Source organism: Cavia porcellus, unplaced genomic scaffold, assembly GCF_034190915.1.
Source record: "Cavia porcellus strain 051 isolate PalLab524CR breed Dunkin Hartley unplaced genomic scaffold, mCavPor4.1 scaffold_13, whole genome shotgun sequence".
Lineage (NCBI taxonomy): Eukaryota > Metazoa > Chordata > Mammalia > Rodentia > Caviidae > Cavia > Cavia porcellus.
Window position 1 is genome coordinate 25890106 of NW_026947496.1, and position 27697 is coordinate 25917802.

The window sequence follows — 27697 nt, forward strand, 5'->3', positions numbered from 1 at the left end:
ATAGGATCACAAAATGTCCAAGTGAAAGGGACTCTGCGTATTGCAGTGGACTCCACTATTGCCCTCCTTACCTTTTAATCCTTCCTCTGGCTGACAACATCTAGTGAAGTGTGCATACTTTCCAGCCTTGACCTAGGGAAATGCAACCCTCATTGTAGGGATTCAGGGGAAATTGTTGCTGGGGACCTTATTTTCTTGGTCATAATGGGTTGGCATGGAGCCTTGAACCCAATTTTGAAGAGTACAATGTGAGGTTTCTCCTGAAAGTGATTCTGGGAAAATGTTATTTAAAAAGGACAGAAAGAAGAGGTAGTTTTGATTCTAGATATTTCTATTCTGGATGCAAAATTTGGAACTGATATAGTTATTTTGTGAGCACCAGAGGAGTTCTTTTCTATTATTCTATCAAGCTTGTGTCTTCTGTGGACAAGAGTATGTATACTAGTGAGCTGTCATAGGATGACAAGAGAGTAATGTCTTATGATAGTCTTTGATAGAATTAAGAGCTAGTCCTTTGTCTTTTTATTTATTAAGCTCCGGGGGAGGGAGGAGAGAGAGAGAAAAGAGAGCAAGAGGAGAGAGAGAGAGAGAGAGAGAGAGAGAGAGAGAGAGAATCCAATTTCATGTTCACATCTCACATTCATGATTGTTGTCAACATTCAGTGTTTTGTAGGTCACCAAAGGTCTTCTTTCTTTCTTTCTTTCTTTCTTTCTTTCTTTCTTTCTTTCTTTCTTTCTTTCTCTCTTTTCTTTTTGTTTCTCACTCTCTCTGTCCCTTTCTTCTTCTCTTCTTTCTTCTCCTCCCCCTCCTCTTTCTCCTCCTCCTCCTCCTCCTCTTTTGTTTGTTATTCCAGTATGGCTTTTCCCCTATAGCAGCTGATGTTTCAACTTCTGTCTTCAAAACCAGCCAGAAAATCTTCACACTTGATGGCATTGTAGTTTTCTAGGATGTAAGAATCACATTCTCAAGTTTGTTATAGCCTTTTGGTGAGAATGGCAAGATGTAGGTCTTAGATCCAGGGAAAAGTATCACAAAAAATCATGATCATGAGAACTATTTTAGATTCAGTTTGCCCAAACCCCTTCATTTTAGAGGTGAAGAAATTAGCCAGAAGAATGATGTAGCTTCTGAAATGTCTGGTTGTTGGGTAGAAGAATCAGGAGCTTCATCACATTTTTAAACAGGGTATAGGCTACAAAAGAGCCCTGTAAAATTATCCAGGTCCTTTAATCTTTCTTAACTTCATTTTTTCTAATTTCTAAGACAAAAGTAACATGATCTCTCTTGAAGAAATTGTTTTAGAGAGTTTCACATGGTAACACTTGTAAGTGATTGTCATGGTTTTGCAGATAATTGACATTAAAAACATTAGTTTCTCTATGCTTTATAACCTTTTCTGCTGTATCATGTACTCTCAGGAGTAGATTCCTCTAAGAGTATACTTAAGAGTATATACACAGGAGTAAATATAAGTCAAATAGTGACTCTTCATTTAAAAGTACTACTAACATAACTGGGTCTTTGCTTTGCCCACAAACTGACAGTTAAACTCAAAGCAATTGTACTGCAGAAGTGAGCCGGAGGACTTTCTCCTCAGTGCTTTGGCTTTTGTTTTTTAAATTAAGGTCAACTAGCTCCACCAGAGGGCCTTTTGTGATGGCCTGATTGTCATAAGTAGTACACCAGTAAGTGTTTTAAAGGGAGGCTACAGGCTCAATGGTTAATGAAAATTCTTACAGTGCTGCTGTTATGCTGTGATTCCTGAAATGAAATTCAGAAAATTCCACGGGTTCAAGACAAGTTCACTTCATAAAGTCTGCATGAAAATTCTCATTCCTTCTCTCTGACCCATGCTGAATTGTTTTATAGCACGAGGTCAACAGAGCATGCGTTCTTTCCCACTACACTATCAGGCTGGTGTCCTTTGGGGACAAGAGTCTTTATACACTGGTGAACTGTCATGTGTGATATGAAAGTAATGTCTTATGATAGACTTTGACAGAGTTAAGAGCCAGACTTTTGTCTTCTTATTTATTAAGTTAAGCTCCTGAGGGAGAGATGGGCATTCAAAATGTTACAATAGCTCTCATGGGCATTTTTCCTAGATTTTACTTCCATGGTGTCATTTCAGCCTTTATCACAAATCTGAATTGCTAGCACTAAAATAATTTTGTAGCCTTGGTCTCTGTTTTGATAAAAATAATTATCAGTCACTCAACTCTCATTGTATTAGCAGGCCAAGCTTTGTTCTGTGTACTTTCCATGTATCAATTCACTTGATATTTTCAAATACTCTTGACATGGGAACGGTAATTTACATGTATATGTTTTTTGAACATAGATAAAATATATGCCACTAACTGAACTTTGAATTTGTCTAGAAAATGTCATTAATGATACTGAGAGTGAAGGCGAAGCTATTCTTCTTAGTTATACTTGTCTAGCAGAATATCTAACTGTTTAATTTACTGTTTAATTAAAGTCAGAGAGCCAAGACATGCAGAATCACATAGTTAATTATGAAGACATCCCCAGGTCTGTAAGGGGAAGGGCCATTTCACACTGCTTTTTTTCTTGCAGTATCTTACCTATAACTATTGTTCTTTAAACACTGTAAAATTTAGAACAGGATATAATGATAGCCTTTTGAATTTTAAGTGATTATCTCATATGTAAGATATGACTGAAAAATACTGTTCAAGTAAAAAAAAAATTCAGTAAAACGTACATTGCCATTAGCTCCTCTCAAAATGCTCCCACTTACTTTGATCACACTTATCTCGTAATTTTTGTCACTTTCTGAAATAGTTCTGGAAACCTTTTCCTGAGTGTCTTTAGTTGTGCTGGCGTGGTTGCTTTGACACCCAGAAGGGATTCAAGACATGTACCTTTCGTGGCCATTCTGACTGCAGAAAGAGCCAGAAGTTGCATGGGGCTGGTCATGTGAATACTGTGGATAAGGACACACTGTAATGTTTTCACGAGCCTGCCTTCCCACTGGATGGCACCTGAAAACAGCATATATTGTATTTTTGATAATACCTTGTAAAGACACTCAGGAAAGAGAACTTCAGAGCTGCTTCAGAAAATGCCAAGAATGTGTTTGAAGTAAAGGGAAAATTTTAAGGGTGATTAACGGCAAAATGCCTTTTTCCTTGACAAATGTTTACTAAAACTTAAATAGTCACTGTGTATTTGTTTTTTACCCTTTGTTTTGTTATATTTTGCTTCTTGGGCAAGTATGTGGTACACATAAGAAAAACAAAAAAGAAACTCTTAACTAAGATTTACTTTGAGCACACTGATTAAAAATAATTATAAGTGTACACAATGGCCGTCAATATTTAATGTATTTTAACATACTCTCATTTCTGGGCACTAGTGGCACAGTCCCTCTGTTTCTGGAGTCATCTTTTGTCACAGGACATATGCTCACTTATTTCTGTATCACATTCAGTATGCCATCATCAATTTCTATTAGATTGTCATTTACACCAGCAAAATTTTAACTCTACATTTTGAAGAGGGGAACCAGGGAATATACTTCTACAGGTGCTTCTTAGTTTAGGATGTGTTTATATCCTGGTAAACCCACGGTGCTTTGAAAATGCTAACAAGTTGAAAATGCATTTAATGCACCTGACAGCTTTTTAAACACAATACATTGTGATGGTTTCCATCTTGTGGATTAGGACCTGACATTGCTGCTTCCCCACCCAATTCAAAACTCCAGGTAGAATTTCAACTGAATGCATGTTGTCTTCCTGCTGTCCTACAACCAAAACTCTTAACCTGAACTATTGCAAGTCAGGGCCTGCTTGGACTTTCGATTCAAGAGCAACTGCAAAATTTTATAGTCTCGCTAATCATGTTTTAATGGAAGACTTCAGCTACTCAATCATCAGAGTGGAAAAAATAAACATGAAGACTCTACTTAAATATTCTATGTCCAGCAGATTTTTAAAAAGAAGTTGTTCAATAATGAGATTTTTTTTTGGCCCCTGCTAACAGCTATAACTGACTTTTTAAAGCTAAATAATCATTTTGAGCTGATGCCAAGCCCATCTAACATAATAGACTGCTAACTTCTACCTGCTTTAAAGCATCTTAGCAGCATCTAGAGGCCATATAAAAACTAAATCCAGTGTCAGGCATACTTTCAGAGAAATAAACACATATAACTTTGAGGAGGACTATTGTAAGAACCGAGATCCCACAGAGCATCAGAGTATTATGTATCAGTAACTTGAGAAGTTGTTTTATGGTCCTCACTGGCAGCATAATTGGGAAAGTTAGAACAATGTATTTGCTCAGAAGCTTTTATTTCTCCCATATGCACCAGAATCAGAAATGGACACGGTTCTTCACACGGCATCTTCATAGTCAATCAACAGCTGACATTTAGCTGAACAGATACGTTCATAAGTAACTTGGGCGCTAACATATGGTGACATTTTCAATTATAGGCCCCTAATGTAACAATGGAATTTCTATTTATTTCTTTTTGTAATTTATCAACACCAAACAAAGCCCAATTTGATGTCCGCTTCTTGTAATAACTGAAAGAAATCTCAAAATAGTTGAAGGGATGTAACTAAAGAAAATAAAATGTTGCCTTAATCACAAGAATGCTATTTTAAGAAAAGAGGTTTATTATTGGCTTATTAAGGATGAAATTGTTGTCTTTCAAAACTTTATGCCTGACTTTGTTTATAACTCACATGCTTGGATCAAATTAATGTGCCTCGAGAGGAATCAGTAAGATTTAAACATCTTCGAAAAGAGAACTTGAAAGTCACCACTCCATCCCAACAAGTAGAAAGTAGAATAAACTGGAAAGAATCAATGGCTGTTTTTAGATCTGCAAGTGAAGAAAAGTCACAGTAGAAATCCATACCACCCACACACATTTGGAGAGAGAGGAAGGCAGATTCAGAGAATAACAATCTACCAGAGTAGAAAACCATCATGGCATAAACCTCAGAGGGCATCCCTAACGGGGCAGGAAAACTTGAACTATCATTTCTGAATTCCCAGAGGCTCAATGGGGCAATGCAAAGTCAGAAACTCCAGGAGGATTCTGTCAAAGTAGGATCCCGGAGGTACACTCATTTAATACTTCCGGGAGTAAGACCTGATTCTCATAGTGAATATCAAAGGAAAATTTCATATTGCTTCCATCGGGAAGCAGAAGAGAGGGAAACACTATGAAATATGCTACACTAGAACATCTTGTTCTTAACAAGGCCTGTCCTTAGGAGAAGCCGGTTAACCAGGATCAAACAAGTTATCAAACAGCCCAACTGATTGATACGCAACACAATTTTAACCATGGTCCTTCTATCCACCTGGATTTGTGAGATGGGAGATTAGAAGTTCACAGTGGAGAGGAGCAGAAGACTAAGACTCGATTTTAAGACTACCTCATTTTTACCCAGTATCCCACCTTGTATAACCCATCACCAAAAGTCTGCATACAGCAGTTTTGTCTGGTACACCATGGTTGGCTATCAAGAAGAATTATTACACACTAAAGAGTAAAATCTGCAGTTTGAAGGTACAAAGCAACTACTAGAATTAGATTGATATATGGCAGGGACTTTGGAGTTATCAGAGAGTGAATTTAAGACAATTATTGTTGAGATGCTGAAGGATCCGATGGTTTAAGTAGACCACATGCAAAAACATACAGGCAATGTAAGCAAAGACATGGGAATTCTAATAAAAAATCTTGAGCACTAGAGACCAAAAACACTAAAATGGGTGAAGAATGCTTTTGATGGGTTTATTAGTGGACTGAATAGAGATGAGGAAAGAACATTTTAATTTGAGGATATCTCAATAGAATACTTCAAAACTGAAAAGTGAAGAGCTAAAAAAAGTAAAAAAAAAAAAAATAAAAATAATCAAAACAAAACAAAACCCCAATATAATCAAGAGCTATGGGGACAAAAGTGTAGCACACATATATTAGAAATATCAGAAATAAAACAAAGAATGAGAGGAACAAAAGAAACACTTTAAAAAATAGTGACTGACAACTTCCTTAAATTGAAGTCATAACTAGCCACAGATTAAATAAGTCGTCCCTAACTTAAAGTCAGGCACTGATTAACTACAGATTCAGAAAGACCAGGGAACAACATTCAGGATAAAAACAAAAAATAAAGTAGTGTATCTAGAAATGTTTAAGTTACTGGAAAGCAATGATAAATAACCTGCAAGAAACCTGGGGAGGGCAGGTGTTTTACCTAGAGGGTATCAAAGATTTATATGCAACTTCTTAGAAGGTATGAAAACAAAACAAAAAAAATGGAGTGAAATATTTTTAGTGTTGAGGGGAAAAATAACACCAACTAAGATATTTTTTTACCCTTCTAAATTATCCTTCAAAAATAAAGGAGAAATAGAAAATTCTCAGACAAACAAAACAAAATGCAGGAATTCATGCCCATAGACTTGAAAGAAATGTTTAATGTTGTTTAAAGAAAAAGAAAATGAAATAGTCAGAAAATGGGTTCAGTATAAAGTAATAGCACTGAAGAAAGAATAAAGATAAAACAAAATCATTTATTTTCTCATTCTCAAGTATTCTTACAGATTACTACTTGTTTACAATAAATAATAGCAATTCTCTTATACACATACACACTCATATGTTCAACAAATAGGAAATAGTAACAAATACATTTGGTGTTGGTTCATAAGTTTGAAGAGCAATGGTCTATCTGCACTAATTAAGAGACAGAGATTCAATGAGTATGTCGAAAGCCAGTGTCTGACTGTACATTTTCTATAGGAAACTCACTTTAAATACATAGATAAAAAGTAAGTGAATTGAGAAAAATATAAGATGTTAACACTAATTAAAATAAAGTAGTATTGGATATGTTAATTACAGAGAAAGGAGACTTCTGGGCAAAGAAAAATATCATAAGTTCATCACTAATGAACTATTTACATCACTGTCCAAGAAGGTATAAGAATCATCTGAGTCTGTACCTATCAATTCAGCATCAAAGTACATGAGGCAAATTTTCCTTGCTAGTGAGCGGTAAGTCCATGACATATGTTAGTCAAAAACTACAAGGAAAAAAAAAGACGAAGCAACTACGGTAGCTGGGGAGTTAAGCACCCTTCTCACTGGAAATTCACAGAACCAACAGGCAAAAGATCAGTAAGGATTCACTTGAACTCAGCATCTCTACCTCTCAAATGGACATTATTTGTATTAACAGACTATTTCATCCTACAGCAGCAGAATGAATATTGTTCTTGAGCTGATTTGGGACAATGACCAAGATAGACCACATTCTGGGCCATAAATGACATGTTAGCTAATTTTAAAGGATAGAAATCATACAGTGTCTGCTCTCTGATAACAGTGGAATTAAACTAGAAATTGACAGTGAGAGGATAGTGGGAAAATTCCAAATTACACACTTTTAAGTAATATATGGCTCAGAAAAGAAATTTTGGAAGAAGTGTTAAAGTATTTTGAAGTATTAAAATGAAAACATTATGCATCAGAATTTATGGAATTTATAGGGGGAAATTTATAGCACTGAACTAGAAAAGATCTAAAACAAATAATCTAATCTAATTTTTCACCTCATAAAAGTAGAAAAAGGCAAGTAAATTAAATCCAAAGTAGGCAGAATAAAAGAACTGAGTAACTTTAGAACAAAAATCAATGGAATTGAAAACAGGTAATCAATAGAGAAAAATCACAAAATCAAAACCTGGTTATTTGAAAAGGTTAACAGAATGATGTGCCTGCAGCCAATCTAACTAAGATAAAAAGAATTGGGCCATAAATTATTAATATCACAGATGCAAAAGGAGGCATTTCTATAGATTTGAAAGACATGAAAACCTATAATCAGGTGATGCTATGAATAACACTTATAAATTTCATAAATTAGGTAAAATAAAGCAATCACTTGAAAGACACAATTCACAAAATTTATACAAGAAATAGGGAACCTGGATAGACATTTCTATTAAAGAAACTATGTTATTATTAATACAATTTTCAAATAGAGTCAGTCCCATGTGGGCTCACTTGTGAAATGTACCAAATATTTGAGGAAAAAGTGAAAGAAATCCTTTACAATAACTTTCAGAAGAGAGAAGAGAGGAAATACTTCCTAACTCCTTCTATGGGGCCAACATTACCCTAATAGGAAAACCAGAGACATTATTAAAAAAAACAGACCAGAAACTCTTATGAACACATAAATTCTGATGCATGACTTAAAATGAAATAGGTAAAAACTTAAGAAAATACATACAAAAGCCACATTATGAAGACTATAAAACTTTGATGAAAAAATCAAAGAATTAAATAATGGAGATATGCTCCATATTCATAAATAGGGCAATTCAATATTGTTATGTTGTCAGATTTTTCAAAATTGATCTATAGATTCAATACAATCCAAGTAGAAATAAAGTTATTTTGTGAATATTGAAAACTCATTCTAGAATTTCTGTGAAGGAGCAAAATAGTCAACACAATACAGAAAGAAGAACAAAGCTGGAGAAGTGATTCTATCTGATCCCCACACTTACTTTGAAGCTACTGTAATGAAAATAGTATATTATTGTTGATATAATATACAAATAAGTTAATGTAACCGAATAGAGAACATTTATACAGACTTATAAAGTATACTCAGATGATTTTTGATAAAGTGTTGAAGGCAATATAATAGAGAAAAAGTAGCTTTTCCCACAAATGGTGCTGGAACGGCTATATATCCACATGTAACATGGGGGAAATCTAGGTGCAGACTTTCCATCTTTCATAAAATTTAGCTTGAAATTGATTAAGGCCTCAAAGCAAAAGAGAAAATTATAAAATTCCCAGAAGATAGGATAGGAGAAAATGAGACAGTCTAGGACAGTGACAGAGAGCCTTTTAGAGCTTTCAGTGATACAAATGGCCACTGGAGTAGGCATGCTTTATATTTACAATGACTCATCTAAGACTTATGGGTAATGATTTGCACATGATATCAAAGGCACAGTCAACAAAAGAAATAAATGATAAATTGACTTCCTTAAAATTAAAAGAATTAGTCTTTAAAAGACACAACCTAGAGAATGAAAACACAAGCTACAGTCTGGGAGAAAATATGTACAAGACACTTCTGATAAAAGTTTAAACTGTATGAAGAAAATTAAAACTCTACAATAAGCCATAGCTCTCAAAAGGCACCTCATCAAGGAGATACACAAGTAAGGAAAGGCATGTGAAAAGATGCTCTGTATCATGAGTCATCAGGGGGATGCAAATTAAACCCTTACATACCCACTAGAATGGTGAAAAGTCGCCAGGAATGAATGCTAAAGTAAATGGTGGTCTGTGGATGCTGTGCTTCATTAAGTGTGTGGTCTCACCAGGTGCCACACATGCAGGTGGAGGAGATGTGCGTGCAGTGGAAGCTGCATGGGCAAGGTCAGGTGCATACGGAAAGCACCGTACCATGTGATCAACTTTGCTGTGAACCGACAACTGTTCTTAAAAAGAAAAATATATTCAAACAAACAAACAAACAACACTGGAAAAAACTTTACACTATGTGATTTCTGTGCAATGGGGTGGCTGGTACTCAGTTTTATGCTTAGCTAGGAATGTGAGCCACTGGCATTAGAATCTGGAAAAAAGTTTAATTCTACACATTCAAACATTTATTTAATATCTTGAGCTATTTTGCAGTCTGTAAGTACAGGTTGATCCATTCAATTCTATATATGACAGGCTTTCCAATTTACTAAACTTTTTGGAGAACTCAAGGAAATTTAACCTTAGGAGAAAAGAGGATGACAGTTTTTGAAAGAACTCTGGCAAATTTATTCCTTGTGACACTGCTGTGCATTTCAAAATCTAAACGTACTAAAACTTTCCTTTCTAAAGTCAGTGTACACAGTCAACATTTATACCTCCTTCAGATTTAAACATGATTACATAAACTCTGAAGTCTGGTGGTTTATCCAATCGCCCCCATTTTTTTCTTCTCAGTATAAATTTTTTCACCACTCATGGTGTTAGCATAGTAGATGTTTATAGTAGAAGGTTAATCTCTGTTTCTGGTAGGTGCTGGCAAATGTGTGTATTTATTACCCTCTTAGAATGAATGAACAGTTTTTCTCTATCGTATCTTTAAAAAATAATGTTTAGTAATTTGTATCCTAGACAGGCCAAGTGTCTTTTATATATCTGAGACTGTGAGAATTTTTTTCTAAGAAATGAGAGTTTTTAAATACTAAAGTAAGTCAGAGTGATTCTGAAGCCCTTATTTATTGAAAAAATGTTCACTGGATTGCATGGATCTGGATGCATGAGTACTTAACAGATTGTGAAATGGCTCAAGCTATTATATAACTGTTTGGATTGTGGTAGAAACCATAATACATTTTTTCTGAAAGGTATTGCTGTTTCCATTTTAAACTTATACACTCTTTGAGGAAATTCAGTTCATGTGTTTCTGATTCATTTCTACTTAACTCATCAAAAAAAAAAAAAAAACTGTTTGCTAAGAGCTCTTGAGTGTATATCCAACTTCTTGATCTCTATGGATTTTTAAGTTTCTCCTCCTCGCCCCTGAATTCGGCTGAACTATGTGTTTTTTGTTACTGTCTGTTTTCATAAAAAAGATATGGTAGGTTATAGGTAATAAAATACTTGCTGTTTCTTATCAAATCATTTCTCTTCTAAGACTAGTATTTATTAGGAAAATCATTAACTACTAAGACATTAACTTTCTAGTATTGTGAAATTCATTAGACTACTGAAAAATGACTAAAACTTGATGCATTAAATGTCATTTGTTCAAAACTGTTGAACCAAGACATTATTTATAAGTAATATTTCACTTTCTTTTTACAAACATATTTAAAAAATTACCAAGTATGTAAAAGAACAAGGTCATTTTTTACAGAGGCTTGATAAAGGAACACAGGCAGAACTGTTTTATTTGGAGTCATCAAAACTCAAAGGACACATAAAAAATAGGGTTGCTCTAGGAGTATCCTATAGGGAAAGACAAGTACTTTAAAAATACTTGAAAAATAAGAAAAATATATTTATGTAGTTTGTTAACTTATAGGAATTCTTCCCTAATATTTTTATAAGTTGTAAACTATAGACAGGCAAATAAATTTTGCCTTTTCTGAGAGGAGGAGAATTTTTGTTTTTCCAAAAATCCAAACAATAATGTTGTTGTTTTCCAAAGGAGCAAGGTTAAACTTTCAGACAGCGAGGGAGGATTCAGTTTGGGGAAAGTCTTCTGGGCCTTGATAAGAATTTTAGATTGGTTTCAAAAATATGTTTTTAAAATTTCAGGTAAGAAAGTCACATAATTTTATTCATGCTTTATAGGTCACTGGGTTGCATTGTGAGAATGGATGAATGAAAGGCAGCAAAAGGTCGAGCAAGACCAGTTAGGAGTCTAGGAAAGGGGTGACGCTGATTTGGTCTGTAGTGGGAAAGAATATTGAGACGATTCCTATAATATTTTAAAATGAATCTGTAGAACTTACAGAACGTAGTGAAATTAATTGTGATTTTTTATGTAGCTTCTGTGAGCAACTGTGAGTATAGTGGTGTCACATATGAATGAATGTTGGGGTTCAATAGAGTGTTTCTGTTTTACCAAGTTGCTGTGTGGTGTATGAAGACATTATTGATAACCGTGAGTGAATGCCAGCCCATTGTGGATAATCATCATGTATTTAGGTGTTATTGGTGAATATCATTGTTGCTGAAAGGTTCTTAGATGAACAAATCTTTACTTGTCCTTCTTACATAGTCTTCTTCAAATGTTTTAATCAAATACAAGACAGTCCAAGTGACAGACGTGTATCATCCCACTTGAATACTTCTTTAAAATGGAGCTATTCAAAGATTTATCCAAATCTAGAAGAGAAATCAAAATCATCTACTTTCTACTTTTTGCTTGTGGTAGATGGTTAATTATTTTTTCCTTAAATTAATAGTTTATTGTCTTCGTATATTTCATTTAGAAATACCACAATGAATTAACTTTTTAGTTATGGTTATAAAGGTCTTGGTGTATTACCAAAAGTAGTAGTCTTTAGCACTGCCTTACACAAAGTGTATTTATCAAAATGGAATTTGTTTCTGAAAAAGTACATATATAAGCATGGAATATACACTGCACATAAAATACATAATATCTTGTGTGCATATAGATAGTCACTGTATCATTTATCATTTTTCTGACACCACATACCTCAACAATCCCCAATTTTGATTGTTTATTGCCAGTCCACCAATACTTTCCATAATTTTCTGAGCGACATGCAATGCATTTTGCTTATACTTCTGGGCCTTGCTTTGTGACACTTGTGTTCAAGAAAACAGATTTGAGCCATACAACTCGATAAAAGTGAAAACCCCAGATCTGCCACAAGATATTAGCATTATATCTGTTAGAATGCAAGGGTCATAGCACCTTGAGACTCCTTAAAGAGTTTGGTCATTATGCAGTGTGAAAGACCATAGGAAATAAGAGTTTGTAGATGTTCTCTTGTACTACAGAGTGGTTTACTCGCATGACTAGGAGGATTTGCCAATCATTTGACAACTATAGCTGTGAGAATCTGTAGCTGTGGGAATCTACAGTTCTACAAAACACAAATGTTGAGGAACTATCCTGACAGCATAAAGAACTGGGTTGATTAGTGATTAGTATGGTCTAAATGTTCATGTAAATTTGTAAGTTGAAAACCAGCAGTAATAAAGGCTGAACCTCTACTGGGAGATGATTTGATCATTAACAAGCAGGCCTCATGAGTGAGACTCATATCCATATCTACTCTCTATCTATCTATCTATCCATCTATCTGTCTATCCATCTATCATTTATCTGTATGTATGTATGAATATACAAAAAGACCCCAAAATGTTGCATTCTGTCCTTCTGCTATGTGGAGATACAGTGAGAAGGTGCTAACAACCAAAATTCAGATCTTCACCAGGCACCAAATCTGCCCATTTTCTGGCTTTTAGACTTTGTAGCCTCCAAAACTGGGAGAAACAAATTACCCTTGTTTATAAGCCACCTGATTTATGTAATTAATGGAAGAGCAAAATACTGCAACAGTGACATCATTTCCAAGCTATACTTTTCCTACAAAAGCAGGGAATAATTTATTTGGATGTCTTTGAACTGAGTGAATATACAATGAATCAAGAGTTAGTGGGCATGGCATCCTTCTCACTGAATTGGTCTGAAATAAATCTGTTAGATGTCCAGGTTACCTCATATTATACTTATTCAAGAAAGACAATGCTTTAAAGCAGTTTATGTGATCTATTGTTTTCTTCCAGCCTAATAATGCACAAGTTGAATAATATTTATTTATGCAAAACTTTCTGATATGAAAATTCCTAGAGTCTTTCCTATAATGTATCACATGTTTCTGGGTAAATAAAAGTTACATATATGAATGCATGATAACAAAAATATTAAAAATAAAATACTGTATATTCATACTATCGTTGTAAGTTTGCATTATGACAACATGCCATTCACAAACTTTGATTTTTGTTATTAATAATTAATTGCACTATGTACTACTCAGAGTTAATGGCTGTATTGATGAGTGGTTCTGAGAATCTAAGTATAGCAAATCTAAACACTTTAGTCATCCATGTGTGACATCTTTACCCAAAATCAATGCAAGTCCAAGGCTGAAAATTCCATATTCCATCCTCTCTAAAAAAGCATGCCCTTAATATAGGTAGATGCTTTAACCTGAAGTATGAGAGTTGCAATTTGCTTAGACAAATTGTATTATTTATTGTTTAGACACAAACTTGAATGTTGAATAAATGTTCATTGTTGGACAAGTTTTTATTAGAAACTAAATAGAATAAAGTCATAATTTTCTCAATATATTGCCTAAGAGCCAGTGTGTTAAAGACCCACATGACTAATAACCTGTAATACTTTCATTCTCCTGAATGGCTTCACAATGTCTTGATATGTTTGGTGCTATAGTATACGAAGTTATACCAAAATATTTCAAGGAAAGAGACACTATGATGACTACCATTATGTCAGGTTATCTGGTGGTGAAACACAATGATGCTTACATTGTTTGGTTTTGACCTGTGTTGTTCTGTTGCTATGTCGTCTTTTATCTCAATCCCCCCCCTTTTTTTCCTTTTTTTTAAAAAAAATTATCTTTTCTTACTTTTTTAATTAAGGGAAAACTAAATTAAAAAATAGCGGGATATATTATAGTAATTTTTTTTGTTTTCCTATTAACCTTATTTGAACCCTTGTAATGCTCTCCCCATCTTGCTCTGACTGATTTTACCATATTCTGTTTTGTTTGATAGTATCAAGTTTGAGGGTATAGACAACCACTTTGAAGGCAATAAGATTTACTTTGATGCTCATTATGGTTTGACTATTATCTTCTTTTGAAGTCCTGTAAGGTCTCCAATGTAGGTTTTATTGGTCTTGTTCTGTACTGTTTTGTTCAATTCTACTATACCTGATGATATAGGTAACTCTTTTTAAGATAGCAAGAGGCATAATGGTAACCATTGTTGATCACCTGGTATTCTGTTTTTGCATCATGTACTATATACATCCTTCTGTTCCAACTGACTCTGTTTTGCTTTGTCACATTTTTTTTTCTCTTCAAAAAAAAAAGTTATAAGAACTGTGGGAGTAATAAAACCCAAAAAGTGCAATTGTTATTGTGAAAAAGAGAGGAAAAGAAAGCTATCTAAAGGATATAACTGCATGTATATTTAAGTGTGTAGGATAGAAAACCGTATTACCGAGTTTTTGTTGGATCATTGAACAGAAATGTCTGCAATCTCACTGTATGAATGTCCACTTTGTATGCTTTAATTTTGTAATTTGGACAACTGTTTCTAAGATGACAATATGCAATTTATTAACTAGTGATTTCTTACTGTATATTTTTTTTCTTGAAATTCTGTATTACTTGTACCCTTTTACTGCTTTGTTTTGTTTTTTTCTCTCTTTAAATAAAAAAGAAAATGAAAAAAAGATCCACATGACTTTATCACTGGAAATCTTAGCCCAGATTTTCTAATTATTCTTTTTTCTGTATCTATGCCTCAATTTAGATTTCAATTTAATTACAAATATACCTCTTATTTTAAGACTTGATATTTTACTTTAACTTGAATGGTAAGTAGGTGATAAATACAGTAAGATATTTATTACTTAATAAATGACTACTTTCAGTGATATTGTTGGTTATTTCCATATATTACCATATATACATGTCAAAATCAAACTGACTCTTCTAATCCGAAGCTCTGTTTTCTGATTTCTTAAGGATTCTAGTCCATTAAAGGAATAATAATACTGTTTGAATATTTAAATTAATTTTTCATATATGAGTGCTTATAAATGTAGAAGTAATCATTTGGGAAGATGTTCAGAAGCTGAGGCTTAGAGATGTTAAATGATTTATTTAAGCTGCGTAGACAAAGAACTAAAATTTCAGTCTCTGGTTCCAAATTCAGGACCCGTTCTCCTATATCATGATTCACACCTTAATAGATAATCTATTACCACGGGATAATTCTGCAGTGAAGGCCAAAGAGATGAGAAAGTATTATCTTTCTCACTCCTCTGTTTCATCCAAAGGAATTTTAATCATAAAATTTAATTTTGAAATGACTTGATTTGAATCTTATATTTCCAAATAAAGGAAAGTTTGTCCAGAAATCCGTTAGGCAATATTTGTTCTCTATCAATGATTGTGCCAACATGACAGGAAGCCACTTGTCATGTGAATGTTGGGCAAAAAGAACTTGAGGCTGGATGAAAACATCTGTGTTTTTTCCTGTTTAACAATGGGATATATAATATGTTTTTTTCAGTAAACATATGTTAACTACATTTTCAGGTATCAGAACATTTAGCTCTGTTTGAATATTTTTTTAACAGTATCAGAATATTTCACTATATGTAAGTACATAATTGCTTTACCAGCCCTCAAGTGTTTTCATAACTTAATGACAACAGGATTTGAGAGGACAGAGCTCACCATATGCAATGCTTGAATTAGCATTCCTACACTTAAATATAATTTTGCAAGGTTGTGCTAGTGTTTCTGTAGAAACCAATGTTAAATCAGTTTCTATATCAAAAGTAAACTTATTTTTAACTTTGAAATTGTGACTTAATTGGTCTCTGACAAAGTCTCACCTAGTTAAAATTTTTTTTTCACCTAATAAGAACACGAATATGTCTACTCAATCACGAGGAATAAATCTTGAAAATAGTTGAAACACAATATATTACATTACAATCTTACAGTTATTTAATCTGCATTATTATAATACTGAGTGGGCTTGATTGCCTTTCTTTTGTTTATTGGCACCTTGAATTTCTTTTGCTATGAACGAATTGTATCTGTATCACTTTTGATTATTGATATGTGTTCATTTGTTAGAACTCTGTGGATGATCGTACTTGACTTTTTGCAATATCCGTTTATAATGTTAAATATATATACATATGTACATGTATACATCCATATAAGTAAATATATATCATCTTCGATAGTGTTTCTCACTATGTATAGCACAGAATATTTATATTATACAATCTGGTTCTTTTTCTTTATATCCTTTTTGTTGCATGTTCTACTTAGAAAAGCCTTCCATTTTCACAGATTATATCATTAGAAATAACTTACGTTTTCTTACAGTAATTTTATGGTTTACTTTCATAATGTTACTATTTGGAACTTCTGCTTATTTGCACTATGGAGAGATCCTGTCTCTACTAGCATACTTTTTAAAAACTGTGTAGCTGGAGGCTTACCACATATTAAATCTAGAAACAGGAGTTTGCAGACATTAAAGATAATAATCAGGTTAAAGACTGTCACGTAAAATGTTCTCAGGGTCCAGATATAGATATAGAAATAGAAATGATTGTAAAGAATGCCGGAGTAGTAAAACATCTTACCTAAGGCCCAACAGTGGCAGTACCAAAAGGTTTATCCCCTCATCCCATGTTCAAAACATTACCCTTTATTGCATTCATCTCTTTGATTCACCATAACTTAGTGAACAGCCTGATCTGACCATCACATGATTCCAGTTAGCCTTATTTATTGATAAACTGGACTTTATATTTGTACGGGCTTTAAACACGGAGCAGGGCAAAGTAAAGTATGTCTTAGGTGTCAGATTGTACATTGATTCCTAGTCCAGAGTCAGAATATTGCCATTGGGAACTATAAAGTCCTTGAAAATGAAACCTAAATGAGTCCCCCTGGAGTTGTTAACTTATTTATTTAGAATCTTTGCAAGAAGTTTGAAGGGAGGAGGGTAAAATTTTCAGGAGCCCCACCCTTTCTTCAACAATCTCCATAGATTTCAGCAAAGGGATGCTTTAAGGAGGAGTTGAGATTTAAAGGGATACAAAACACAAAAATCAAATTTCTATAATGCCCACCTTCTAGTCTCACTTTTTTGTCTTGAGCACAAGGAAATAGAATAAGCACAGCTTCAAGGTCTGCCATGGAGAGGCCCATGACAGGACCAGTGTGTTCCTTGGGAGAATGCACTTCTTTTAAAGGGTGAAGATTCACAGAGTCATCTCTCTGAGAAAATTTTCTTAGCACTTCGTATTTAAACTCCTAAAGTTGCACGCAGGTCATTTTTACCAGTGATAAAGGAGACCATATCACCTTCCCCACCAATCTCACTTTCTCACTCCACAGTAGTGTCTCAGGCTGTTTAAAAAATGACAATGGGTATAAATAGTAATCTAATTATAGTTAGAAGAGATTTACAGCTCTAATTACAACTGCTGTTAAGTTTCAAAGGGACTGACATAAGCAATCAACACATCCCATACAAGAATCCATCTTGCTATTATAAAAGCTACCTGCCAATTGTTTGTCACTTGAATGACATGCAATGGTGCACACGTTATCTCCAGAATTAGTGATACCGACAGTTTTGTTATGTGTAATGTATTTAGGCAGCATAAAGCAAAGGCATTGAGCCTAGGAATTACTCAATTAGGGACTGTCGAAATGCCGTTACGTGCATATTTCATCAAATGTGTTAGCTTCTCAATGAATTTGTTTTAGCTCAATCAACTACGTATTCATAGAATTTCTATACTGAAAAAGTGACCATTCAAGATCACACACACACACACAGACACACAGAGTGCACATACATAGCCTCTTTGCTAGACATCTAGACAATATATATTATTTTTTCTGTATTGTATAATATTTAGTAATATTTGCTATGTATCTGGGTAAAATTTTTATAATAATTTCATTTAAGATTCAAAACAATCTTTCAGCATATATACCATTATGTGATGATTTTTGGTTTTGAAAATTTACGTTACGGAACAGACGTTACAAATCTTTTGGGATGTCACAGACCACTGTCATTTTAAAATTATTTGATAATGTTACCAGACTGGGGAAAACTGCTCAACTCACATCGCACCTCCTCCCTCTATCAGCCTCCCATAGCCAGGCATATTGATCTCATATCTGAGGCCGTCAGCCCTCCTTTGAATTCTCCAGCCATCTGTGGAAGGACAGGGTATGTTTAATTCAGTTAGCCAATTACCTAACTGGGCTTCACACTGATCATGCTGTGCGAGGTGGAACTGGAAATCTCACAGCCAACTGTTTTCTAGCTCATTGTTCCCTATTTTTCCAGGCCTGACCAATGGATAGAACTCTTAGTGCCCTGTAGATAGGAATGCTGCTAATGATGGTAGCCCCAGCTGAGGTCCTGCTGTCCTTGTTCAGACTCAGTGAAGACTACTTTTGGTAATGCATTTCTTATGGGTCATCCCTCACAGGCACATGACCAAGTCCTAAGAACCTGCAGCCTTCTAATCTAAAAATTCTGGCTTGACACTTAATGATCACATTTTGCAAGAGGATTGATAAGAACCAATGGAGCCATACCAGTTGCTAAAATGGTAAAACACTTCCTACTGGTCCCCAACAACCTCTGATCTTAGTACCTGGCTTCACTGGCAGCATTCCTCACTTCCCTCAGGCAACACTGCTTCCCTTTCAAGATCAAACAGGCAGGTACATAGTGGTCTCTGGCACATCAGGAGACATCTGTTAATGTGTTCCTGCTGCAGCCATTCCCCACTCTGATGGAACGGTGACAGTACCTTCTGTCCTCAATCTGCTCATGTTAGTATTAACGAAGTATTACTCCTGACTCACTGCAATTTTGCCTTTGACTTAGACAAATGAGTAGCTTTCTATTTTAGGGTACAAAATGAGTTTTCTGCCAGTTTCTCACTCCTTGTGTCCTTCATCTAGCCATGAGTAATTAGCCTACCCTTTTATAGACCCTGCCCACAAATGATGGTCTGACATGCTCATTTTTAAATACTCTGTGTGCTTCATCCTGCAGCTATAGGCAATGCCACTTTTTAACCAACATAAAAGACCAAAGAGACATTACATTAGCAAGAGGGAGGAATTAAAAGCAGGGATTTGCCAATGATAGTGCTGTTGAACTAGATTATACGTCAAGACAGTTGGTCATGTCTCCGATTCAGTGACATTCGAAGACATAATTACAGTAAGACAGCCTGATTCATGCCAATGCATGATGTCTTTTTTCTTAAGATAACTGATCCCCAAGGATGGCAGGAATTATTTCCTTATGCATTCTACTGGCATTTATTTTGTCGGAAAATAACAAATTATACATAAATCCTGTTTTATAAATGATATGCTGTGCTTTAAATACAGCCCACTATGTCATTCTGTCAGAGATTAGCAATAGCAAACTGTTTTGTTGATTGATTCATTATTCTCAATGCCCAATTGAAGAAATTATTACTGAATTTACAATGAAAAATTTCCTTTAAAATGAATTAAATAGTTTATGCTGAAATAGTAATAAAGTCACTTTTATTTTTTGCATGTTAAAAGTGTTCCTGAGTCTCTGACATATCTGCCTCAGCACCCTGATTACTCCCTATAGTATTAGTGATGGATTAGATGGCTATAAAAATGATACTTGCTTATAATTAACGTGAAGTCTGTGTGACAGCAAGCGGAGCTTTTTAAATAATACCTGGTATCTTTCAAGAAAGCGTAACCTAACTTTGCCTCACCTCAAATTTCTGGTTTTTCATCTCATACCAATTCATCTCTCTCTTTTTTTTTTAAATGTCCAAATGCCCTCCCTGAATTAAGAACACATGGCTTTGGCAAACACAATAACTGTGCTTAGCGGACAGAAGACTAAACTTGAAGATTACATCTAAACGGCTTGATTGAATCCGAGACAGAATTCAGCCTACATTATCTTTGAATATTTGACCTTGGTCTTTTTGGCAACAAATAATTTAGTGTTCTGGTTTTGAGTAATTAGAATAGGTAGTATTTGCTCATATCTTGCCTGCTTAAGACCAAGCTGAGTTATTCTCCACACTGAAACCCTGTCATCTTCAGTTTATGGTCTCCTGTCAAGCTTTTTATCAGTATATCTTCTGGACTCTAAGCTAATTATCATGAATTCAAAAGTCTCAAGGCTTCATGTTTGTAGAATTTTGACCTGACGTTTTCTGTCTTTGATCACAGAACACTTTCCTTTCAAGTTCATGTAAGCCACCCTAAGTATGAGCTTCTCATGATATTTTCTGTTCTGTGAGGCCAGATAAGGACAGATATTTGATCTGTGACAAGGCATGGAGTTTCCTTTTATCTTGCTATGGATTAAGTAACAATCCTCTGATGATGGAGTAAATCCCAATATGGATTGAGTGAGTCCTGAACTTACCGATTCAGTTTCAACTATTTGTAACTGGAGAAAATGTCCAGGGCAGACAATCTTGAATAGCCTCTTTACAAGTATTCTATTAATTTTCTAGAGTTCATACACTTACTGTCTTTTCTCCAAGAAAGTAATCGTATAATGAAAATAGGTAGATTGCTCAGATTTTCTCTTAAGCCAGTCCTTTTAAGAATCCAGTTTCAATTCTCTGTGCTTGAAACCTTGCTTTTATCACCTTATTTTATGGTTTCTGGTTAAGAATTTTGTCACTGCAACTCCTGAGCATTAAGCTAATTGAATACAATAATAAATAATTTTTGATTACAATTTATTATTGTTGTTATTTATTATTGTTGTTAATAATAAATAATAATTTATTATGGGCTCTTAAGCCTTAAAACTATTATTAGCCTGAATATACTTTTCCACAAAATTTGAGATTTGGATAGAAAATTGGGTCACTTAAATTGTTGAATTTACATGACAAACAAGAACAAAAATCAAAAAAATTTTCTTGAAATCTTTTAAACTGAGGAAGAAGTAACGAAATTCTCACTAAATCAGAGTCAGTAGAATTCACTGTAGAATACGTGGCCCTAAATAAAAACGTCCAGGCTTTGTATAATAACCTGAAAAAAGTAACTTGAGAATCCTAAATCCCACAGAGTACCCAATTGAAGGCAAAATATAATTGAATCTGTGTGAGAGCCAAATTTCATACTTTTTAAAAGATGTTTACAAAATTTCTGGCCATATGTGTGTAAGTCTATGTGTGGGTTTCTCCCACTATAATGGCTCTTTAAAAGTGTATTTCTGCTAAAGTCTTAATAAAAGTCTAATGAACGACAAATCTCAAAGTCAAAGTAATTGACATCTTCTTGGACAAAGGAGAAAAAGACCTGGTTATTTGAAAACTATTGCTGTAATGTTGGAGGAAGTAGAAGTTAATTTTTTCCTGTTTAGAATATAAGTTAATTTTAAAAATACACTTATTTGAATTGTTAACAACTTGGGTATTTTCAAAAATTTCATTTTTTCCGTGGTTGGTGTGAATTGATTTAAAAAAAAAACCTCATAAAAATTTTTTCCTAATGTCATTGCCATTACTCTAAAACTTTCATAAATGTTATTAACTATTTCAGCCCTGCCCGTGCTTAACAACAGCATTTATTTGTATCTGTAATTAGGTTTATCGAAGATTAAGGTTTTTAAAAGATTTGCAAGGAGTGATTTTTAAAGGCACCAATTATAGGGCAGGAAGCAGCATTGGTCAGGGAAGGTGATGGGCGGTGATACAGTCGGACAGAGGGCTCAGCGATCCTTTATGAAGCTCTGGAATTAGGATGCCCTTTCACAGTTGTGCCACACTGGGGTAAGCGCATTTGCCTGGTCATTCTCCACCACCCGGTCATAACCTCATTGGAGAGTGTGCCAGTGTAGAAATAACTTTGTACGAAGTTTCTTTTTCCTCGGATCCACCTCTCTGCCACGTTTGATCCTCAAGTAGAACTGCACTTTTATTCTATTAGCTTACTTATAAAATAATTTCTTCTGCTGGGAAGTAGTGTCTGCAGTGTTCCACTAATTTAATTTACTTATAAAGAACAGTAGGGAGACCAATAGCAACCGCTGCTGCTTGCAGCATGGCCTTGTGCCAGACCCCAAGCGCTCCATGCTGTGATGCTCTGACTTGGTTACTTTCTTTTGGCTGAGACACAAAACCCAATGCCCCCAGTTTAAAGGAGGAAAGGTTTATTTTAGCTCTCAGTTTGTAAAGGTTTATTTTAGCTCTCAGTTTTTAGCTCTCAGTTCGTCCCTGAGTGGCTCACTCCAAGGCAGGGAGGCATGGCAGTTGGGCATTAGCAAAAAGGTATGCCCAGGACATGGCAGGAGGAAACTGGGGGGAGGGCTATACCCCCACGCCTCACTCAGGTGCCTTACTCTTCCCTCTCCCCAGCATCACTCCCAGCTCTAAACTCCTCAGTGAAGAGTATCACACGCTCACGATCCAGTCACCTGCAGAACCCCAGGCACACACAGAAACAACTCCAGGGATGCTCAGCTACGTTATTTTTGACAAAGGGGATGAATCTCTCTGCTGGAGGGGAGAAAGCCACTTTAACAAATGCTACTGGCAAAACTGGCTATCTACATGCCAAAGACTGATCTTAGACCCATGTCTGTAACCGTGTACTAAGCTACAGTCAAAGTGTATCTAACGTTCTAAACATTAGAATAGAAACATTTAATCTGCTGGAAGACAAAACAGGTAAAACTTAGTTTGATTCCTGGTACCAATAAATAATTAAATAAATAAAATGGTTGAAAACATAGAGGTATGCAGAAACTTTCCAAATAAAGCCCCAATTTTATAAGAAATAATGCCAATAATCAACAAACAGGATCACATCAAATTAAAAAGCTTCTGCACAGCAAAGAAAACCACTAATAGAATGAAAGTACAACTCACTGAATGGGAAAAAAATCACCAGCTATTCCTCACTCAAAAGACCAATATATAGATTATAAAGAACTAAAAAAAAAAAATTAGACCTCCCCAAGTGTGAAAACCCACTTTGAAATGGATATCTGAAGTCAATAGACACTTCTTAGAAGAAGAAATACAAATGGTCAATAAATACATGAAAAAAATGTGCAACATTGCTAACTATTCAAGAAGTGCAAATGAAAACAACATTGAGATTCCATTTTACTCCATAAATAATGGCTATCAGCAAGGAATCAACCATTAAATAAATGAGGGTGAGGTTATGGGGAGAAAGGAACACTTTTCCATTGCTTCTGAGACTGTAGATTGATACAACCACTATAGGAATCATTATGGATATTCCTCAAAACTAAAAGTAGAAATTGCGTTGGACCCAGCTGTTCCTGTCTAGGTATCTTCTCAAAAGAATTAAAAATGTCATACTACAGTGATGTATGCTTACCCATGTGTATAGCAGTGAAATTCATAATCTTGGAAATAGTCTATATGTTGATCAACAGATGAATAGATAAAAAAGTGACATTTATATACAATGGGGTACTACTCTGACATAAAGCAGGATATTTCACGCTTGCACTTCTGAGTGTTCCACCTGCAGGGCAGCTTATATCCATCAGCCTTCAATGTGTCTTATTGTTTTGGAGTAAAATTCCCACTTGTGGAAAGGGATGATTCCAGAACCTAGAGCCTACTGGGCTGTGGGCTTCCTTTGTTCATGGTGAGAGGCAGGGATGCAGGTGTTTATCCTTCAGCTTACTCCAGATCACCACTGATGTGGTGGGGTCTGCAGTCTTCATCATGGCTTCAGGCACTCCAGGTTTTCAAATGGAAGAAGAAATGAACTGTCCAAAGTATATTCCAGGAAACTGCTTTGGAAGGAATTAGGATCTTTTCTCTGAAGGGTAAGTGGATGGTTGTATGAATGGCAAGGAGTAGAAAAAAATTCACAAGGAGCAATTATTATGAACCAAGAAGTCTCACAGGTGGACAGATTCATTCCTGAGTTTTGTAATAATAAACTGAGTCTCCTGAGGATAATAGTGACTATCAGCATTGTTTTGATGTGGTTCAGGTATAAACTGCTTCAGATGGAAGGACAGTCCCATTTCTGGGACCCTTGACTTGAACTGTTTTTTATTTTATAATTTCCATGTCCTTTTGAACTAAATTCACTATTTTAGCCAAATCTTTATTAAATGTCTACATTATACTGGTCCTGTACTATGTTCTGAGATATTGCAGTGAACAAAATGGCAAAATTCTTGCCCTTGAGTTGCTCATGTCTTAGTAGGGATAAGAAAACATTCATCAAAAATGTCTGTCCTTCCATCTGAAGCAGTTTATACCTGAAGAATGTGAGAATAATCTATGCATCTACTTGGTGCAGCCAGTAAATTTACAAAGGGTGATTATTCATTGTTGCAACTTCCTGTGTAATGTTTTTGTTGCTTAATCTCTCTACCAAATGCTAAACTTGAGTCTACTATTCTTGTTGTCTCCCTCACTGTTGAAGCCACATTATAGGTCTTCTAAGAACTTAAGTTGTTTCCTTGCAAGGAAGTGTTCCCTATTCCTCTCCATGTATCTGTAATTTGCTCATAATTTAATACCAGCTCAATTTCATCCTGCTTTTCCAATCAGTCTAGTCATAGGAATATATTCCTTTCTGAACATGCAACATATCATTTTCATCAGGAGAACTAAGCCTAAAGCAAAATGTTTGTCACTAGATATTCGATGTTGCATCAATGGCATTTGTTAGTGCATTGTAACCTGGACTCTGGAAATAATAATTTTTTTTTTCTTTTTGAGGCAGGTTAGGCTGATATAGGTTAGGCTGGGTTAGGGTAGCCCCATAACCCAGGCTGGCCTGGAACTCTTGGCCTCCTGCCTCAGCTTTCCAAGTGCTAGGCTTATGCATGTACCTGAGTTACGATAACTGATAGTTTTATTTTTTTCATTCATTCCAAATTCATCTTTGGAAAGCTTATTTTTTGTCAGATACTGTCCTTAACGTGTAGGTTCCTTTAAGCCAAGATATTTTCTTTTTTTTCCTTGATATTTTCTTGCTTTTCTCCTTAATGAAAGATTTTTAAAAAATCTTTAATAAGAACCAAAATTGATATTGTATCTGCAAATCTCATTATGAATGTTTGTTTAGTATTTACACAGTAGTAAGTTTACATTTGAGAATGGACTTAATTTTAAATGCCCCATGATAATTACTTATTGTTGCTATTATAAACTACCATATTCTTGAGCACATTTACTGTCTTACAGTTCTGTCATTCAGAAATCTGAAATGGATCCCTGTGTGTTAAATTTGCAGTGTCATGTCAACAGGCTATTCTGGGCACTGTAAAGAAGTATCAGCTTTCTTAACTTTTATAGCTTCTAGAATCTGCTCTCCTTCCTTGGTTTATGATCCCTGTTCTTGTTCTGACATCTTCTACCATGTTATGGTGCTTTGCTTATTTTGTGTCACTTAGATGACTAAAGATAATTTCTCCATCTTCGAGTCAGATAATTAGCAATCTTTAATATATCACAGTCTTCATTCTCCTTTGCCAGGTAATGTAGTATATGAACTCAGACATAAGACATGATATCTTTGAGGGTCATTGTTCTGCCTATCTGTGCCCTTATGGGACTGAAGATCAGCTGTCATTCCCCTTGCAGGGGTCAGGCTTCTGCAAGGTTGCCATTGTGCTTCCTTTCATCATAAATGCGATGCTTATGCACTCAGAGGCTGAGGTGCAGGTTAAATGTCACCACCACTCAGCAGTCACTCGCAATAATTATGGGCTGAATATCCTGGACACATAAACATTCCATGTCTGACCTTGCATATCTCATTCAAGGAATTCTTTGTACTATCACAAAGAGTGTTGACATTTTGTTTGAACAGAAGAATTTAATAGAATTAATCAGAAAGAAAGCTTGAGGAAATTATTCTAAATTAAGAAAATGATAAGCTTGGCAGCAAACCTGGTTGTATTTTGGCTTACTTATTGGAAGCAATGTTTTCTGTTACTTCAAAAATAATGGCAATTCTGTTCAGATGAGTAGAGCTGGCTGTTTATTTGAAATTAAGAATGTGCCCATCTTATTAGACACGGTATCACAAATGTGACTTGCATCTCTGCCCAAACTGTAATACACACAGTGCAAGCTCTAGAAGAGGGTTTTTGGTGGCAGATGATGCCGTGAGCCACATGTCCCTGAGGAGCCAAAGAAAAGAAAATGTATAGAGAGTCGGAGGAGAAGGGGACATACAGAGCAGGAAAACCAACTGCATAAAAGAGACAGCACAAGACAGACAATTGTTGGTATTTTTTTAATTAAATGAAATCACTCTCCAGAGACAAGAAGAGTTGGAAATTTCTTCTAATGAAACAGAAAGTAGATGTCTAATGTTCACATGGAGATGAAAATCTAATAAGTGTGTGTTGTACAGAATTTGCTACAATCTGTTCAAAATTTAATACCATATTAATTATTAAAATAAAAATTATGTTTAAAATAATTTGGAAGTTCTGTGACCACTTTATCTAGGCATGATTAAAACTATACAGTTCTTTTCCACTAGATATAAATGTTAGAAATGGAAAAGCTTTTATCAGTATTTTTATCATGCCAGAGAATATAAAGTTATATGCATGTATAAAATTTGCACTGCAAGTTTATTTTCTTTGACTTTTTTCCTTACTGACATTTCTTCTCATTGTTTCTTTCCAAAATTCTATTTATAAGACCATTTTTTCAATCCACATAAAAATGTTAATGTTACAGCATAACTTTTATTGTGTAAAGCATTATTCATTAAATGTTTATAGAATATTCACTAAATTTGGGCTATTTAATTACTTAAAATTCTTTTTCACATTGTGCTTGCTTTTAATATTTACATTGATGTTATATATTTGGAAAACATTTTATTATTGTTAAAAGTTTTCACTTTGAAAGCAGGTTAATTTGAGACAGTAGTATGATAGGATTGAAAAGTAGAGAAAATTTGTAAAGAAACCATCTGGGTCTTAATTCATCTCTTTGACATATTTATTTTTATCAGGTTGAACACAGTTTGACCCATTCTCCATGCCCTGGCAGCAGCTGTAGATTTCATAAACTCGATTGTGATCTTAACACATTGTTCTTATTTCTGACAGAATTTACAGCTGTAGTATTTTCAAGACCACATTCTTCTCCTTGTGCTATTGGATCTAGTTCTCTGTGGATGGAGAATCTATGCTCACCACCTGGGTTTTGTTCTTCAAAGACAGGACCATAAAATTTCAGTGCTGGAGGATCCCTGCTACTCAAATTCCCCCTACCTTAACCCCTGCAGGAGTGGGAAGTG

At 34.9% G+C, this 27697-nt stretch overlaps 1 long non-coding RNA gene across 1 annotated transcript in view; it reads left to right on the top strand.

The window, feature by feature from the left end:
- The window catches only part of LOC106027476 (uncharacterized), a 92100-nt gene that overhangs the window by 19409 nt on the left and 44994 nt on the right, over positions 1-27697 (top strand). The window lies entirely within an intron of this gene.